The sequence below is a fragment of the Physeter macrocephalus genome, chromosome 3, assembly GCF_002837175.3.
Source record: "Physeter macrocephalus isolate SW-GA chromosome 3, ASM283717v5, whole genome shotgun sequence".
NCBI classification, from domain to species: Eukaryota; Metazoa; Chordata; class Mammalia; order Artiodactyla; family Physeteridae; genus Physeter; species Physeter macrocephalus.
In genome coordinates, this window is record NC_041216.1 from 25,036,096 (window position 1) to 25,052,450 (window position 16,355).

At 51.2% G+C, this 16,355-nt stretch overlaps 1 protein-coding gene and 1 non-coding gene across 8 annotated transcripts in view; one reads left to right on the forward strand and one right to left on the reverse strand.

Moving 5' to 3' along the window:
* CTNNBIP1 (catenin beta interacting protein 1) overlaps positions 1-16,355 on the forward strand; it is a 73,228-nt gene that overhangs the window by 20,395 nt on the left and 36,478 nt on the right. For 3 of the 7 annotated variants that reach the window (XM_024125673.1, XM_055083788.1, XM_055083789.1), the window contains one exon: positions 11,995-12,079. The gene's annotated coding sequence lies outside the window, so the exon portion shown is untranslated. The other 4 variants (XM_055083792.1, XM_055083790.1, XM_007110289.4 and 1 more) reach the window with 4 other exon arrangements.
* TRNAG-UCC (transfer RNA glycine (anticodon UCC)) lies at positions 3,940-4,012 on the reverse strand. Its single transcript has one exon. It is a non-coding gene; the product is annotated as a tRNA-Gly (tRNA).

A 16,355-nucleotide genomic window follows, 5' to 3' on the forward strand; every position in this document is an offset into this window, starting at 1 on the left:
CCACTCACCACAACTGGAGAAAGCCCACGCGCAGCAACAAAGACCCAGCGCAGCCAAAAATAAATAAATAAAATAAATTTTAAAAAATATTCAAAAACAATAACAGTAATAAAAGACAGAACATTTAAATGCTCAGCAACTGGTTAAAAAAATTCTTCTCTCTTTTTTTTGGCTGCATTGGGTCTTTGTTGCTGCACACGAGTTTTCTCTAGTTGTGGCGAGCGGGGGCTACTCTTTGTTGCGGTGCGCGGGCTTCTCATTGCGGTGGCTTCTCTTGCTGCGGAGCACAAGAGCCTGGGCTCTAGGCACGCAGGCTTCAGTAGTTGTGGCGCACGGGCTCAGTAGATGTGGCTCGTGGGCTCTAGAGTGCAGGCTCGGTAGTTGTGGCTCACGGGCTTAGTTGCTCCGCGGTATGTGGGATCTTCCGGACCGGATCGAACCCGTGTCCCCTGCATTGGCAGGCGGATTCTTAACCACTGTGCCACCAGGGAAGTCCGGGAACTTCTTTTTTGGGTGAGTTATTCTATTTGGGACTTGGAAGTCTTATGACTGAGTATCTTTCTGGCAGACTTACATGACTTTTCTAGAAGCAGGTAAGAACCAGTGTGCCTTGGTGCCTATATTTTCTGTTTTTGTTTTGTTTTAACATTGTGTCATGTGCTCCAGGTAAATTTGCAAGGAAGTTTAGTTCTCTGAGACTTAAAGTCTTAATTCTCAGGAATACCATCAAACTAATGTGTAGTGTAACTAACCTCTGTCTCTCCCTAACCTCCAGATAAGCTTTTTCCTCTCAGCTGAGAGTTTTTGCAAGAGGTCAGATTTTGCTTGCATTCTGTGGATATGGGCTTGTGAAAGGTCCTGGCTTTCATTTTATGAAATTTAACAGTCTGGGGTGAATAGCTGGCCTGTAAAACCAGGAGTCTTTTTGCCAGGGGAGCGCTCGCAGGCCAGTTTTGCTGGGAGCTTCTCCCTCTCTGTGACTTGGTGACTAATGGTTTCGTGGCTTTGGGGGTGGAGGATGTCATTACAAATGGATGATGGGGCTTTGGCTTCTGAACTGGATTATCTGGGTGTGCTGAGTGGGTGGGGAGCAGAATATGCCATCCCCAAATATACCACTTTGGCATATTGATTATTTTGAATTATACTTTCCTGAGAAACAGCCAGTGCAAGAAGGGCACTCTGACCCTCCTTTATCCCCCTGAGAGAAGGAAATAAATCTCCCATGTGAAAGGTACCTTCCCTGTACCAGGGGGTAGAAGGCATCCTTATCACCAGAGACAGGGGATTCAAGGCTGAGAAGGCTGTATAAACAAACCTTGTTACTTCCTTACTAATGTACTACTCCAAGCCCAAATTTCTTTGTCTTGTCAGTTCTTCACAAATTTATCGTTTCGTTTCTTTGTCTAAAAGATATAAAAGATGCCTGCTCTGGTCACTTCCTCAAGCCACATATCTTTGGGGCTCCCATATGTACGAAATTAAATTTGTTTTTCTCTTGTTAATGTCTCCTGTCAATTTAATTATTAGACCAACCAAAGACCTTAAAGGGAAGAAGGGAAAAGTTTTCCTCCCCTACACTGGTCTGGGTGTTTGTGTCCAGCCCATTGGGATTGGGGGTAGTTTCCTTCTTAGAGCTTTCACACAGGCCCCTAAGGCCTCGCATCCGTTTCTGTCTAGTCTCCTGAGCTTTTCCACAGTGGCCCTGGCCCTGAGCAGGTGCCTGTGCGTGGATTCCTGCTGTCGGGGGCGCTGTGTTTTCCCGTCTCCGCAGAGCCTGCGCATTTTCCCTGATCGTCCCTCCCTTCCCCTCCAGCCTCCGGCGTCATTGTCTCCAGACTGGATGAGTTTTGTGACCCATCAGAAGTTCTCATCTTCATGCTACTTCCCCAGCAAGTTAATGGAATGAACACATGTAGATTCTGAAGTTGCCTGTGTTTAAAATCTTTTTTATTTTGATCATTAGCTTGTTAAACATTTAGGGAGGAAGGAAACTGAGTGTTCAGCAGCCTCTTCGGGGGAGGTTTCCTTCTTCCTTGGATTATTTTTTGTTCTGAGGTGGCTGGAGGGAAAGGAGAGGGAAGGTCATGGCCTGTGTCATGGAGCAGAAGCCGTTATCCAAACAAACAAACAGTGTGGCTTATGTGACATGCTGGTGTAATGAATGCTTGCAGTGTATTGCAATAGTATGGATATGTTTTCGAGGTAAACAAACATAGCTTTATTTTTATGCAAATTAGCACATACCTGTATGCTGAAAGCCTATAGGAAAGAGGAGGCAGTAATCCTAAAACTTATGTTCTTAAGAGTTTATAAGAATTTTCACCCAGGAGGCCAGGCCTGGGGCCTCTCAGCTGGTTCCGGAGGACAGCCATCCCCAGAGCTGGGCAGCGAGGAGGGGGCTGGCTCTGGAGGCCACCCCAGGGAGAGTGAGCCATCGCCCTGCGAGCAGCCCAATTGGTTTCATGACCTAATTCTCACAACAGGAAGCTGGAGGCCTTTCTGGCCCCATTCTGAGGGGATGCAGTGAGCCTGGTCCGGGAAGCTTATTTATTTGAACCAATTATAGGAGACTTCAACGGAGGGAAGGGATGGAGGGAGAGTTGGGGCAGAGCTGGAGAGGGTGGTGGTCCTTGAGCAGCCCACCTGCTGGCAGGCATCGGAAGACCTGGGCCACCTTGTCTGGGCCTGCCCCTGAGAACAAGGCCTGTCCCCTTCGGCAGGAGGCTGGTGTGAACAAGCCCATGTGGCTCTGAGTGAAGGGACCTTATGTAGCTCCTGATAAATAAACAGCACTGTGTCAGTTTTTCCCCTTCCTCTTTAAAAAAAAAAACAGCCCCGCCACCAAAAAACAACAACTTGTAAATTTCCCAATTTAATTAACGTTTTAAATGGTGACCCTGCAAGAGTTGGCATAGCTGTGGGCAGTGGGGTTGATGGAGCTTCCGTGGGTTAAAATTTCCATTCTGGCCTCTTTCTCTGGAGGTGACCCAAGGTCTGTGAAACCTGGCCAGGCTCCTTCCCTGGGATTATTAGGCTTGGAACTGGTCCTTCCGGCCCAAATTTAACTTCAGCCCGATCCCTAAGAAGGCTGACCAGCAGTGCAAATTGAGTTTTCCCTTTGTGGGGGGCGGTGGTGGGTTGTCAGCACGCTGGGGGCATCTCAGATGTTGATCTAGGCCACAGGAGAGAAAAAGTGTCCTTCTGCCACCAGCCTGCACAGGTGAGCTTTTGACACTGCCAGGTGCGCTCAGCCCGCGGTGAAGGTCGTCCAGCTTGAGAGAGCCTGCCCAGGAGTGGGAGGCGGTGCTTGCACCCGCTCAAGTGCTGAGAGTGCCTGCCCTTACATCCACTCATAAATAGACAAGGGCTCTGGAGTCTGCATTACCCACCCCCTTGGAACCTGCAAGAGGCCAAAGGTCAGACTGAATCAGAGGAAAATCCGGAGCCGGATTTTGTAGGCGCACTGGTTCCTGATTTCAGGTCTCAGGCTCCGGTTTGGCCAGGTTCCAGGGCTCCAGCTGTTCTCTCGAAGGAAAAAAGAATCTCTTTTAAAATTAGGTCAGAAGATGCCTTTCTTTCCTTCTGTCCTTGTCCCCCGACTGTGCAGGGATAAAACCACCACCTGCACGTCCCTCGGTCAGAACTACAGAGCTTAAGGACTTCGCCCGGGACCGGAGTGTCCCAGTGCAGCCAAGGAAACTTCCCCCGGCTCCGCGTTCCCTTCCTGTTTGCATTGTGCTGGCTGAACTGCAGAGGCTGTCAGAGCAGGCCTGCCAGGTACTCTTGCTTAGCTGTAAAAAGGACTTGAAGAGACAGGGAGCTCTGGGTAACCTTTTCTACCAATCAGGCCAAAATCACAGGATAAAATTTTTTTTTAACCAAAAGTTTTTGTTTTTATTATTATTATTATTGGCCGTGCCGCATGCGGGATCTTAGTTCCTTGACCAGGGATCGAACCTGGGCCCCCTGCAGTGGAAGCGCAGAGTCTTAACCACTGGACCACCAGGGAGGTCCCCAGAAGTTTTAAACAGATGACTTTTACCAATCCAGTTACATCAACATTTATAGTCTGTACGTGCAGGCTCCTTCAGTTCCTTGATGTCTTAGGTTCTCTGAGGTGAGGACATTCTGAGGCTTGGGGCTTCCTTCATGGTTCCCAGGTGAATCTGAAATCTGTTCATTCGCTTAACTGTGCATGGGACTCCAGATGTGACTGACAGCAGCAGGAACCCACCAGGGTCCTCAGCACAGAGCCTACGGTCTTCAAGCTTTTCGAGGGTCCACAAAAATACTGGAGACCTGAAAAGAAAAAGTGTCTCCTCCCTCTACTCATAGGAGTTATATGAGAATTCTATTTAATGAGAGATATGGGTCCATTTTATTATTTATTTATTTATTTATTTGGCTGTACCGGGTCTTAGTTACGGCATGCGGGATCTAGCTCCCTGACCAGGGACCGCACCCGGGCCCCCTGCACTGGGAGCGCGGAGTCTTAACCACTGGACTGCCAGGGAGGTCCCTGGGTCCATTTTAATATGTCTGTGAGAGTAAGGCTGCCTGGGCCCACGAAGGACTTAAACCACCCTGTGGCCTGCCCTCAGAGAGCTTCCAGTTTGGAGGTGGAAATAGAGGCACAGACACCCAGGTGCAGTGCTTGTGCAGTGCTTTGAGTAGAGGAAATTTGGGTGAGTGTGCAAACACAGGCTTCAGAAGGGTAACGATTGAACAGTGAACAGTAAATAGGGAGGAACAGTCTAGGCTGAGGGTACAGCAGATGTGAAGGCTGGAGATGCTGAAGGAGCCTGGTGCAAGTGGTAACGGAGGTGACCACCCGGCGGGCTTTCTCATCCTCGGCGCTGTGGGCGTGGAGCTGGGGGGACGGGGCGCGTCCGTGCACTGCAGGTGGTTCTTTCCAGGAGCATCCTCCCAGTTGTGACAATCAAAAATCCTCCTTTCTCCAGACATTGCCAGATGCCCCCGTCTGAGAACCAGCGCCAAGCAGGGACCGTGGTGGGTGGCCAGGGGCTGCCTGCCCGCCCCTGCCCAAGGGTGCGGTGGAGGGAGCCCCTTCCTGTCCAGCATGCAGGTCTGTGCCTGCCCCCGTGTCCTCTGGTTTGTGTGACGCTCCATGTGCAAGAGTGGCTGGCAGGCTCTGTCCTAGGGGAGTCAGGCCACGGAAAGGAGGGTGCACCCCGAAGCCCCCTTCCCAGGCTGACTGTGGTTTTCTGTGTTGGTGCCTTTCCCCCTGTTGTCTGGGCAGCCAGGCAGGGTGGCTGCGCTCTGGATGTTGGGCTGTTTTGAATGACGTCATGTGGATTTGATTTTAATGCTTCGAGAAGTTCACCGAAGGGCCTTCATCAGAGCAGCTCATACCTGGAAGAGAAAGTGCCCTGTTGCTGTGAAGGAGCAGGTGGCAGCTCTGAGGTAGGAGGTGTTGGCAGGGTGGGTGTTGAGAGTTCCAGAATCTCCTGTGCAGCAGACCTGTGGCCGGGGAGGAGGGCCTGTTGGTGTCTGGGCTTCCCAGCTGCTCCCCACCGGGTGAGTGCCACCCTGGGGCCTCCAGAGCAACTGCAGCCTCTCATGCTGCGACCCCACTTCCCAGGGGCTTTTTAACGTTTTCCTGACCTTTAATTTTGATTTCAAATCTACAGAAAACTTGGAATAGTGCAGTGAACACGCCTGTGCCCTTTACCTGGATTCACCAGTGTTAACCTTTGCCGTATTTGCTCACGCACTGTGTCTCTGTTCATACTCACACTCACACATACTCACACACATTTCCGCATACACACACACACACAAACACACTTACACACATAAACACACACACACTCTAACACAAACACATGCATATACAGACACGCTCACACACATATACACATACACACATAAACACACTCACACACATATACACATACACACCTGCACACACACATATACACATGCACACTAATACAAACACATATATACACATACATATGTACATACAGCACTCACACATACACACTGACATATACACACATACACTCACATATACATGCTCGCACTTATACACATACACATACTCACACACATGCATACATATACACACACACTCATACACACACTTTTTTTCCAGAACCATTTCAGAGTAAGTTGCAAGCATTGAGACATTTCACTGTTAAATACTCAGCCTGTATCTCTCAAGAACCAGGATATTTTCCAATGTAACCACAATATATTCATCACATTCAACACATATAACATTGATACAATACTAATATCTAATAAATACTCCTTATTAAATTTTCTCCAGTTGCCCAACAGCGGCCTATGACTCCCTCACCTCTCCCCTCCCTGGATTCCATCAAGAACCATTCCCTGTATTTAGTTCTTATACTGCCTTATTTCATTTTCTGATTAGCAATTATTTGGGGCTCTGGCTTGCCTTTTCGCTGTAAAGTGGGTTTTCATTTCAATTTCAGTTAAAATGGCTAATGGGACTTCCCTGGCGGTCCAGTGGTTAGGACTCCGTGCTTCCAGTGCAGGGGGCACAGGTTCGATCCCTGGTTGGGGAACTAAGATCCCACATGCCATGGGGTGTGGCCAAAAAAATAAAATAAAATAAAATGGCTAATGTTTCTATCAGCTTCTGAACTGGACGGGGCTGATAGGATGGAGAGAAAGCATGGATTTTCAAATCCAGGCTTGTCACCTGTTAGCTCCATGGCCTTGAGCAGGTTACTTACCTTCTCTGAGCCTTGGTTGTCTCATCTATAAAATGGGAATAATTCCTGCCTTGCAGGCTTGTCATGAGGACCCCATGTGCTGAACAGGCCTGACATTGTGCCTGGCCCTTAGGAATGCTCTAGCAACCACAGTAATTATCACTGTGGTTCTGCAACTTCACCTGGCTTCACAGGGCAGGAAGGAGCTTTGGGGAAGGTTGGAATTTGGGTTGGTGACCTCAGGACAAATTCCTTATCCCAAGCTCATCACCTACGAATGGTGCTGCGTCCTGCAAACTGCCTGAGCTGCAGAGCCGTCATTACACCTGTTTTGCTCCTGCTGGTGGAGTGCGGTTCAAGAACGCGGAGCCTGGCTCTGGGTGGAGGAGGCCGAAATGTAGAATTTCTTAATTAAGGTGGTTGCTCGTGAGGCCCTAGAGTCCGGGAGGTTGCGGTTTAATTACTGAGAGTGGAGCTCGTGGAAGTTCTCTCTGGTGCCCCAGCTTTGATGTCGCTGGGGGACCTGAGGTGCCGCCCCAAGTGGGACTCGCAGCCCGGGCTGCAGATGAGGCTCCGGGCTGCCTCCCTCTGCTGAGCATGTTTCTGTCCACTTACTTGTTTACTGGAGAGCAGTGTAGCATGGGGGAGAGCCTGGACGTTCTGGGTTCGAATCCTGCCCCAGAACAGACTAGGACGGGCTAGCTGGGTGAGCAAAGACTAGTACCCTCATTTGTAAAACCTTATAGGGATGCTTGTTGCAAAGACTGAATGATTCATATACGTGGAGGGTTCAGAACAGCGCCCGGCCAACAACAAGCCAGAATATATGTCAGCCGTTTCTTTATTTTATTTATTTATTTATTTTTTCCGGTACGCGGGCCTCTCACTGTTGTGGCCTCTCCCGTCGCGGAGCACAGGCTCCGGACGCGCAGGCTCAGCCGCCATGGCTCACGGGCCCAGCCGCTCCGCGGCACGTGGGATCTTCCGGGACCGGCACGTGGGATCCTCCCGGACCGGGGCACGAACCCGCGTCCCCTGCATCGGCAGGCGGACTCTCAACCACTGTGCCACCAGGGAAGCCCCCTCAGCTGTTTCTTTAAAGCAGTGTTCTCACCTGGGGGGGATTCTACCCCCCAGGGGGCATGTGGCAAAGTCTGGAGACATGCTTGGTTGTCACAACCAAGGGGGAGGTGCTTTTGCCTGGTAGAGCCCAGGGATGCTGCTAAGTAACCCCCCATGGGTGGCACAGTCACCGCAACAGAGAACTATCCAGTCCAGAATGTCACTAGTGCTGAGGTTGAGAAACCAAGGATTTCGGGCAGCACGTGGAACATGGAAGGAGGTCCTGTTCCTCACCACCCCCACCCTTATCCTTCTTTTGATCCGCTCCCCTCCCGCTCCTCCCCTCGCTGGTGTCCCTCCCTCTGCGCCCAGGGCCCCAGTCCAGCTCCCCCAGGCTTCCCCTGGCTCACCCGCTCACCTGACCACTGACACCTCCTTTTCCCCTCAGCCAGCTCGGTTTTTTATCAGAGTACCTATCTCCTTCCTCCTTACTAGGTTATTTACCCACTGATTACTTCTTGTTTATTTCATTTTGTCTGTTCTCCCTTCTCCCTAGAATGTACATAGGGACTGTTGCCTGTTTTTGCACTGCTGTATCCCAGTCCCAGTAAGTGCTCAGAACGTCTGTTGATTGAATGAATGAATGCGTTCCCCAAGGCCACACGGCTGGTACGTGACATGCCAGGATGTCAGTTCTTCGCCATCACACATGTCACTCCTTCTCCCCAAAGTGCCCCCCCCAGCCCCCCGCCCCATCCAACGCAGCGTCTCCTAGAAGTGCCCCGATGTTTCCTGAATCTGGTCAGTCACCACGTTCTGACTCCGTCTCCAGAACACTTTGTGGATGTGCACGGTGGTACCGACTTCATCTGAAGGACGAGCCTGCTCTGTTTCCACCCAGGGGCTTCTCCGTGGCCCTGGGAGCCCAGCCCCAGCTGTTGGCCTGTCCTCAGGGCCGTCACCGGCAGACTGGCAGCTGGCACATCATACCCACACCCCCTCCCGCAGCTGCAGTGGCAGTCCAGGCTCCGAGACTGCTCCTGTCCCGCAGTTCCACCTGCCGAAGTGTCCCAAGCCCTCCCATCCTCACCGTCCCTTCTCCGTCACCCCGCAGCCCAAGCCCCGGCCCTCACCTGGCCCAGCAGGGACCTCCCCTCCAGCTCCTCCCCATCTCTCCTCACACCGCAGCACTCAGGCCACAGCCACAGGGGTCTCAGGCTTTACCCGACTCTCCCGCTTGAACCTCTCCTCACCCTGCCGAGACCCATGTGGTCCAGCACCTTGAGCCCCCTCACCCGCCTCCCCGACCGCAGCTACACCTTCTTCCTCCAGTTTTCCCAAAGGCCCAGTCTCTTCCTGTTTGAGGACCTTTACACGTGTGTGTGTGCGTTGTGTGTGTGTGTGTGTGTCCCAGCCCAGCTCCTCCTGACCTGGGTAACAGCTCAGAAGTCACCTCCAAGGGTGCCTGCCCCCAGGGCGAGGTCAGATTCCCAGCTGTGCGTCCTAGGGCACCTTGCACGTACCACCCCCGACCCCCATCATTTATCACCATTTGAGGCTCCGTTTACCGGGGTGTGACTTGATTCATGCCCGTCTCCCCTGATCGCTGGGAGCCATCATCACAAGCTGCTCGCCTGTGTATCCTCAAGTGCCCAGCACAGGGCCCAGCATATAATAAACAGATGCTCAGTAATTGTTTGTTCAAAGGATGTCTGTTCCCTCTGCTTGCAGCGCCCTTCCGCATCTTCTCTACCAGCATCTCCTACTACGCATCCTTCAAGACCCAGTTTCAGGGTGCTCTGCTGGGAGCTGGTCCCTCCCCTTCCTCTGTGTTGTCGCAGAGCTTTGCACATCCCCGTACTCTGCCACTTAACTACACTGGCTCGAGGCCCTGGGTTTTTTCCTTTCACCTCTGAGCTGCTCAGGGGGAGGTGCTGGGCACGGCACGTTACATGCAGTTGGCACTCTTGGAAGTGTTTGTGTTTTTAACCTGACCTATCTTTTTGGTTCATTGTTACATATTATTTGTGTTGTTTTCCATTTGCCTTGTGCAGTGTGGTTTCCTCAGCCCTTCTGGTAGCTCCTGGAAGGCAGGCTTAGTGTCATAGCCCCACCTTTGTATCTCCTGCTTCCTGAGCCTGACACAGCGCTGTGTTCACCTAGAGAGGTTTTATTTTAGTAAATCTTTCCTGAGTCCATGTGATGTCTACTTAAGGTTACCGGCCCCTTGGCAGTTGAGAGAGCTTGACATCCTTTCCCTCATTCTGGACTGGCTAGATAGTTTGTGGCACCCGATGCAGGACCCCTTGTTAAAAAATTATTCAGAATTGTAAGACGGCAACGGGAGAGCATTGAACCAAGAGTAGGGCCCTTATGAGTGCTCGGACCTGTGCTGGTGCCCAGACCTCATCTCCTTGCGTCCTCCGAGGGAGGACACGGTAGAGGTCCTGATTTCCTTTTGACCAACGGCAAACTGGAGGGCTCAGAGGGCAGTGACTGACCTCGGGTTGCACAGCTGACCATCGACAGAGTAGAACGGGAAACAGAGTCCAGCTCCGGGAGCGTGCTCACTGTCTCCGCCGGCTCTGGGGCCCCAGGAGCTTTGGTCCTCGGTTTCCTCCTCTGTAAATTGGGAACATTGACCTGATCATCGGGTGTCAAATGGAACAGCTGGTGTGAGTCCCCAGATGGTCCCATCAGGAGCCACCTCATCCCATAGGCGCCCTCTCCTTCAAGTCATGAAGCCAAGGTTCCTCTCTGCTGCTTCTTGGACAGTCCAAACCCTGTAGACAGTAGGAGGCTAATTGGCTGTTGTGATAGTTGGAGAAATTAAAGCCCCTCAGAAGTGAGAGAAGGTTGTCTCTTTTCATCTCTTTTTGAAGGAATGTGGGGACTTGGGTAGAAGGTTCCGCAGGGATCCTTGGTATTTCAGTGCTTTGATGTCTAGAGGAATAAAAGAGCAATTAATCGCTGTAAATGTCTTTCCGGTATGGTAGGCTGAGGGTGGGGGGTGGCAGTGGCTGGTGACTGCTCTTCCATCCCAGGGCCATCACTGGCCAAAGGGCTCTGCAGACCAGAGACCCAGGGTCAGAGCAGCATCTCCCTGTAGGGGAGGCTTGTAAATCTCACTTCCTCTGGAAAGCACATTTTCCTCAGCCTCTTGGGTGAGGGAGTAGCAGAGGTTGCTAAAGACAGATGGGTTGCAGAGCTCCCCTTGGTCCCCTAGAATAGGTTTCTCGATTATCCAAAGACATCTGTCCTCACCGCAGGGCTGAGAGCCAGGAGTCCACCTTTAAACCAAGTGCTCCGAGGCCCACGCGCCGCAGTGGAGGGGTGGCCGGGCTGCCACGGGCAGGCGAGACTCCGGCCCCCCCGCCTGCACCTCCACCCACCATTAGCAGCCTCCCTCCTGCCCGGTCAACCTGTGGAGGACCCAAACGATGAGGGTGTGTGTGGAAGGCCAAAGAAGAGAAGAGAATGTTCTCTGATTCCTAGAAGAGGTGTGTTTGGGGCAAGCAGACCTGTGGCCAGACTAGTAGGCTGTAAATTATCTGCATCTGTGGTGTGTGTGTGTGTGTGGGGTGTGTGTGTGTGTGTGTGGTGTGTGTGGTGTGTGTGTGTGTGTGTGGTGTGTGTGGTGTGTGTGTGTGTGTGTGGTGTGTGTGGTGTGTGTGTGTGTGTGTGGTGTGTGTGGTGTGTGTGTGTGTGTGGTGTGTGTGGTGTGTGCTGTGTGTGTGTGTGTGTGTGTGTGTAAACTTATGTTTCCATATACAACTACAGATGTTCCCCAAGCACACAAACTCCATGCAAGTCTGAGCACAAAGTGGGCGGAGCGCCGAGGTAGCTGTGCCTGGCTCGTTGTGTTGTTTGGTGGGTGGGACGCCTTCTCGGGCAGGTGCAGGACTTGCCCATCAGCTACCCGGGAGTGATTCACTCTGGTCCTCGACCTCTCCCAGCACGGCTCTCAATTGGCCTCGGTGACTAACCCAAGGGGAGGAGGGTGTGTGGTGACCTGCTTTGGCTGGAAATGACAGTGCATAGCTGCAGTCAGCACCTTATCCCAGGGTGCTGGTGCAAGTTCCTGGGCTGGCCAGACATACAGATATTTCTGGACCGTGCAGGTCCCTTGGCCACAAGCTTCCCGCCATCCGCCTGTATCCCACAGCACCAGCCATGGGCTCCTCCTGGCTCCTCCCGTGACCTGGGTTCTGTGTTTCCACAGGGCTGCACCTTCCTCCTTCTCCCCGGCCACAACCTGCCCGTCACAGTTGAGCACCTGTTTTCCTGAAGGTGATTTCCAGAAGCAGGTAAGGACCCCAGGGGAAGGACGTCTGGTAGAGTGGCCATAGAACGGTGTTGAGGAGAGGGCCTTGGGTACCGGCTCTAGGGCTGACCGTGAAGCTAGCACATCTCATATCCTTTCTTCATCGTCCCTGATAATGCTCATTGCTTCAGCTGTGTGGGTTCTTAACAGTGAGCGTTGTGGTTCTGCTGATGTCTTTTAGGCTGTTAAGATGTGTAAGGTCTGAATTCATATTTTATGTTAGCTCTGTGAATCACACAATTATATGCCATTGTATTTTCATGCAATGTAAACGTTGTACAGATGAAAATGTACATTTTAAAACATGAACATTTAAAATATATCACTTTCTTTTTTAAATGGACAAAAGTCAAGTGCTGGGACCCATGGGGGAGAGGTGGCTTGTGTACCTATAGGCCCCCCCTGTTGTCTGGCCAAACCTGAGGTCAGGCAGCATTTACAAGCAGGTGGTAGACCACCCTGGGTATAAATGTATATTCCAATTTACATAAGTGTGGGTGTTAAACAGCATTAGCTTTAAGTTTATAAATAAAAAGGAGTGCAGGTCGCTGTGTTTGTATTTGGGCCCCCCCGCCGACCCCCCGCCTGTCAAAGGGAGGCCAGCTTTCAAAGTCATTTATCAGAATGGGTCTGACTTCTGCGTGTCCTGCTCTCTGGGTCTTTCCTGCACTACCTCCCAATTCTTCCAGAGTGAGATCAGCTGTTTCCAAGCTGGAGCTCATGTGCAGAGAGATTAGGTTCCTCTAATCTCTGGGCAGGAACGTGGTATCTTACGGACGACCTCAATGCCTCCCAGAAAATGCGGTGTGGCCTCCCAGGCCACGAGCCACATTTGTCACTTTGTATGCATCCTTCCCAGTGGTTGGGAACCCCTTCGTGACTGTCTTTTACCTACCAGCCTTCCTTCAACAGAGATGCAGGCTCAGAACCAACAGAAATGTGTGGAAGGGGTGTGGGGGGAATGAATGCATCTGTCTGTCTGTAATGAATGTATGGACCTCAGTTTCTCTGAAGTGCATTTGTCCCAATCAGGTGTTATTTTCTGGAATCACACCCATTTTTGCGTAAGCCGTGGATATCTGTGACACAACATCCACTTAGCCACAAGCCTCTCCCCTCGCCTTTTGTTTGCATAGTTGATAGTTGCCTGTTTCTTTCCATTTTCTATTTTTTGGCTCATGTATTCGTTTCCCTGTTTAGCTTCCAGAATGTTATATCTTAAGACAGGGAGCAGGTCTGTCTCTGACTTGGGCAGTTAACACTCAGGGATTTTCTTAGGATTTAGGATGGACGCTCCACCATCTTAGGCGGTGGTATGTTTATGGGGTCACCAGGAGACCATAACTGAGAGGCAGCGTTACCTTACCTTCGGCTCTCACAGCTGAGGACTGAATGAATAATGATTGTGTCCAAATTCTTTGCAGTTTGCACTTAGGTAGTTTAAACACATTTTAATGGAGACCAGTTCTTGATCCCTACAGGGAAGAATAAGAATTCTCAAGTGAAGTTAATCTGATGTGTGTCAAAACTGTGATGAAAACTTAACCACATGTTCGCTTGGATAGGCACCAAACTCAAACACACTGTAATACACTTGCAGCATACCAGCGACTGAAAGGTCATTGTTGTTTGGGTTGATTGTGATTTATTCTCTTCAGTTATTTCCTTCACGTTGGCACCCTTGATGCAGCTTCTGTTTAGGACGGAATTATGTAAACAGGTCCCAGTGTTCTCGTCCATCAGGATTGGAGTGTGGAGGGCAGGAACACGTGTTCACACCACAGTCGGCCCTGACCCATCCCTGGGTGTTCTCTGTGTCAGGCAGCAGGGTGGAGTCAGCTCAAACTAGAGCTCGAAGAATCCTAGAAGACCAGAATTTTTAGGAATGGCAGGAGTCCTCCCAAGGCAAGGAGAAACAGTTTAAGAACTGGTCTCTGCCAGGGAAGTGTGAACAGGGAGTGACCTGGCCCCAAAGACCCATTCAGGCACCAATGACACCCCAGGCCCACGGCTGGGTGTGTGAGGCCCCCTGGTAATCACAGTGTGAGTGTGGTGGGTGCCCGGGGATAGTGGAGCTACAGTGGAACAGCACCGGTCTGTACAGGACGCCAAGGGTAGGATTATTGGGAGGAGCAAAGTTCTGTGAAATAGACCCTGTGTAAAATGATTGACATGGGCACCCACACACACTCACTCCTGTGGGTTCTGAGCCCTCATACCCCTATTGGAGGAAGCTTGGCTGGTCAGGAAAGGACAGTGAGGAAGGGGCTCTCAACCTCTGTGAAGCCAGCGTCCCGAGGTCCTGGGACGCACAGCAAAACCAGAGACATATCCTTGCCTGGGTAGAGCTGGCCCCTAAATGGGGGGATAGAGCTTGCTCTGGGACCCAGGACTGGGGGTGGTTTGTGACAATAGGACCACTATGAAGCCTTGAACCAGAAGGGCCTTTGGGGGGCTTGTGTTGGGGGCCGAGGGGGTGGGGGGTGAGGGGGCAGTAGCACGGGGGTAGGGGAGCGGGTGGGTGTGGCCCTGGAGCTATGGTTCTTTTGTGTGTGGCGACACCTAGTGGCCAGTCCCTTGTCTTCCACAAGGAGAGGGCCAACTGACCATTAGCCCTTGGACACAGGACAGAATCAGAAGACTTTTACCCCTGGAAGCCCTAATTCCCAATTTGAAGGCTTCATGGAGCATTTCAGATGACCTCGGAGAACACGACAGCCCAAGGCACACAAAATACTCAGGAATGAGAGTCTTTGGAAAAGCTAAATTTGGTTATGGAGACTGGATTAGGGACTTGCATTTGACCGTAAGTGATGTGGACATGGTAGGGGGTGGAAGCCCAGACCCCACAGGCTGTCTGGGTTCTCTCTTCAGCCAACTGGGCCAGGGCTGCGGGAAGACGGGGCAAGCGAAGCAGCCACGGCCCCGGCCCTCCAGCAGGTGCAGGAAGACAGTGAGCGAGCACCCTGGCAGGTGCTCTAGGAAGCGGACGAGGGACTTCCCTGGTGGTCCAGTGGTTAAGATTACACGCTCCCAATGCAGGGGGCACAGGTTCGGTCCCTGGTCGGGGAACTAAGATCTGCATGCCGCATGGTGCAGCCTAAAAAAAAAACAAGAGAAAAAGAAACTGGGACGTGATGGGACCGCATGCCGAAGAGGGCCTGGGTGGGGCGCATGACCTGCTTCGGTCATGCAGTCAGGAAAGGCTCCCCAGGAAAGCATCTAAGCGAGCGGAAAAGAAGCCAGTTCCAGCCTGGGGACCCCAGTGCAAAGGCTGCTGGGGAGGAGCTTCTTGGCAGGTCCTAGAAACAGACCGGGGGCCAGCGAGACAGAGGGGAGGAGTGGGAGCGAGAGGCAGGGCCGGCCATGTGGGGTCCTGGCAAGGGCGTGAAGCGTATCCTGGGGTAGGTTGGAGTGGGGAGAAATGTCATCCATTCTGGCTTTTAAAAAGATCATTCCGGTTAGGTAGCCGCATCCACCAAAGGGCAGACAGCAGAAGCAAGAAGAACTACAATCCTGCATGCAGCCTGTGGAACAAAAACCACATTCACAGAAAGATAGACAAGATGAAAAGGCAGAGGGCTATGTACCAGATGAAGGCACAAGATAAAACCCCAGAAAAACAACTAAACGAAGTGGAGATAGGCAACCTTCCAGAAAAAGAATTCAGAATAATGATAGTGAAGATGATCCAGGACCTCAGAAAAAGAATGGAGGCAAAGATCGAGAAGATGCAAGAAATGTTTAACAAAGACCTAGAGGAATTAAAGAACAAACAAACAGAGGTGCACAATACAATAACTGAAATGAAAACTACACTAGAAGGAATCAATAGCAGAATAACTGAGGCAGAAGAACGGATAAGTGACCTGGAAGACAGAATGGTGGAATTCACTGCTGCGGAACAGAATAAAGAAAAAAAGAATGAAAAGGAATGAAGACAGCCTAAGAGACCTTCAAGGAGAAACACGCCAAGACACATAGTAATCAAGTTGGCAAAAATTAAAGACAAAGAAAAGTTATTGAAAGCAGCAAGGGAAAAAAAATGACAAATATCATACAAGGGAACTCCCATAAGGTTAACAGCTGATTTCTCAGCAGAAACTCTACAAGCCAGAAGGGAGTGGCATGATATACTTAAAGTGATGAAAGGGAAGAACCTACAACCAAGACTACTCTACCTGGCAAGGATCTCATTCAGATTCGATGGAGAAATCAAAAGCTTTACAGACAAGCAAAAGCTAAGAGAATTCAGCACC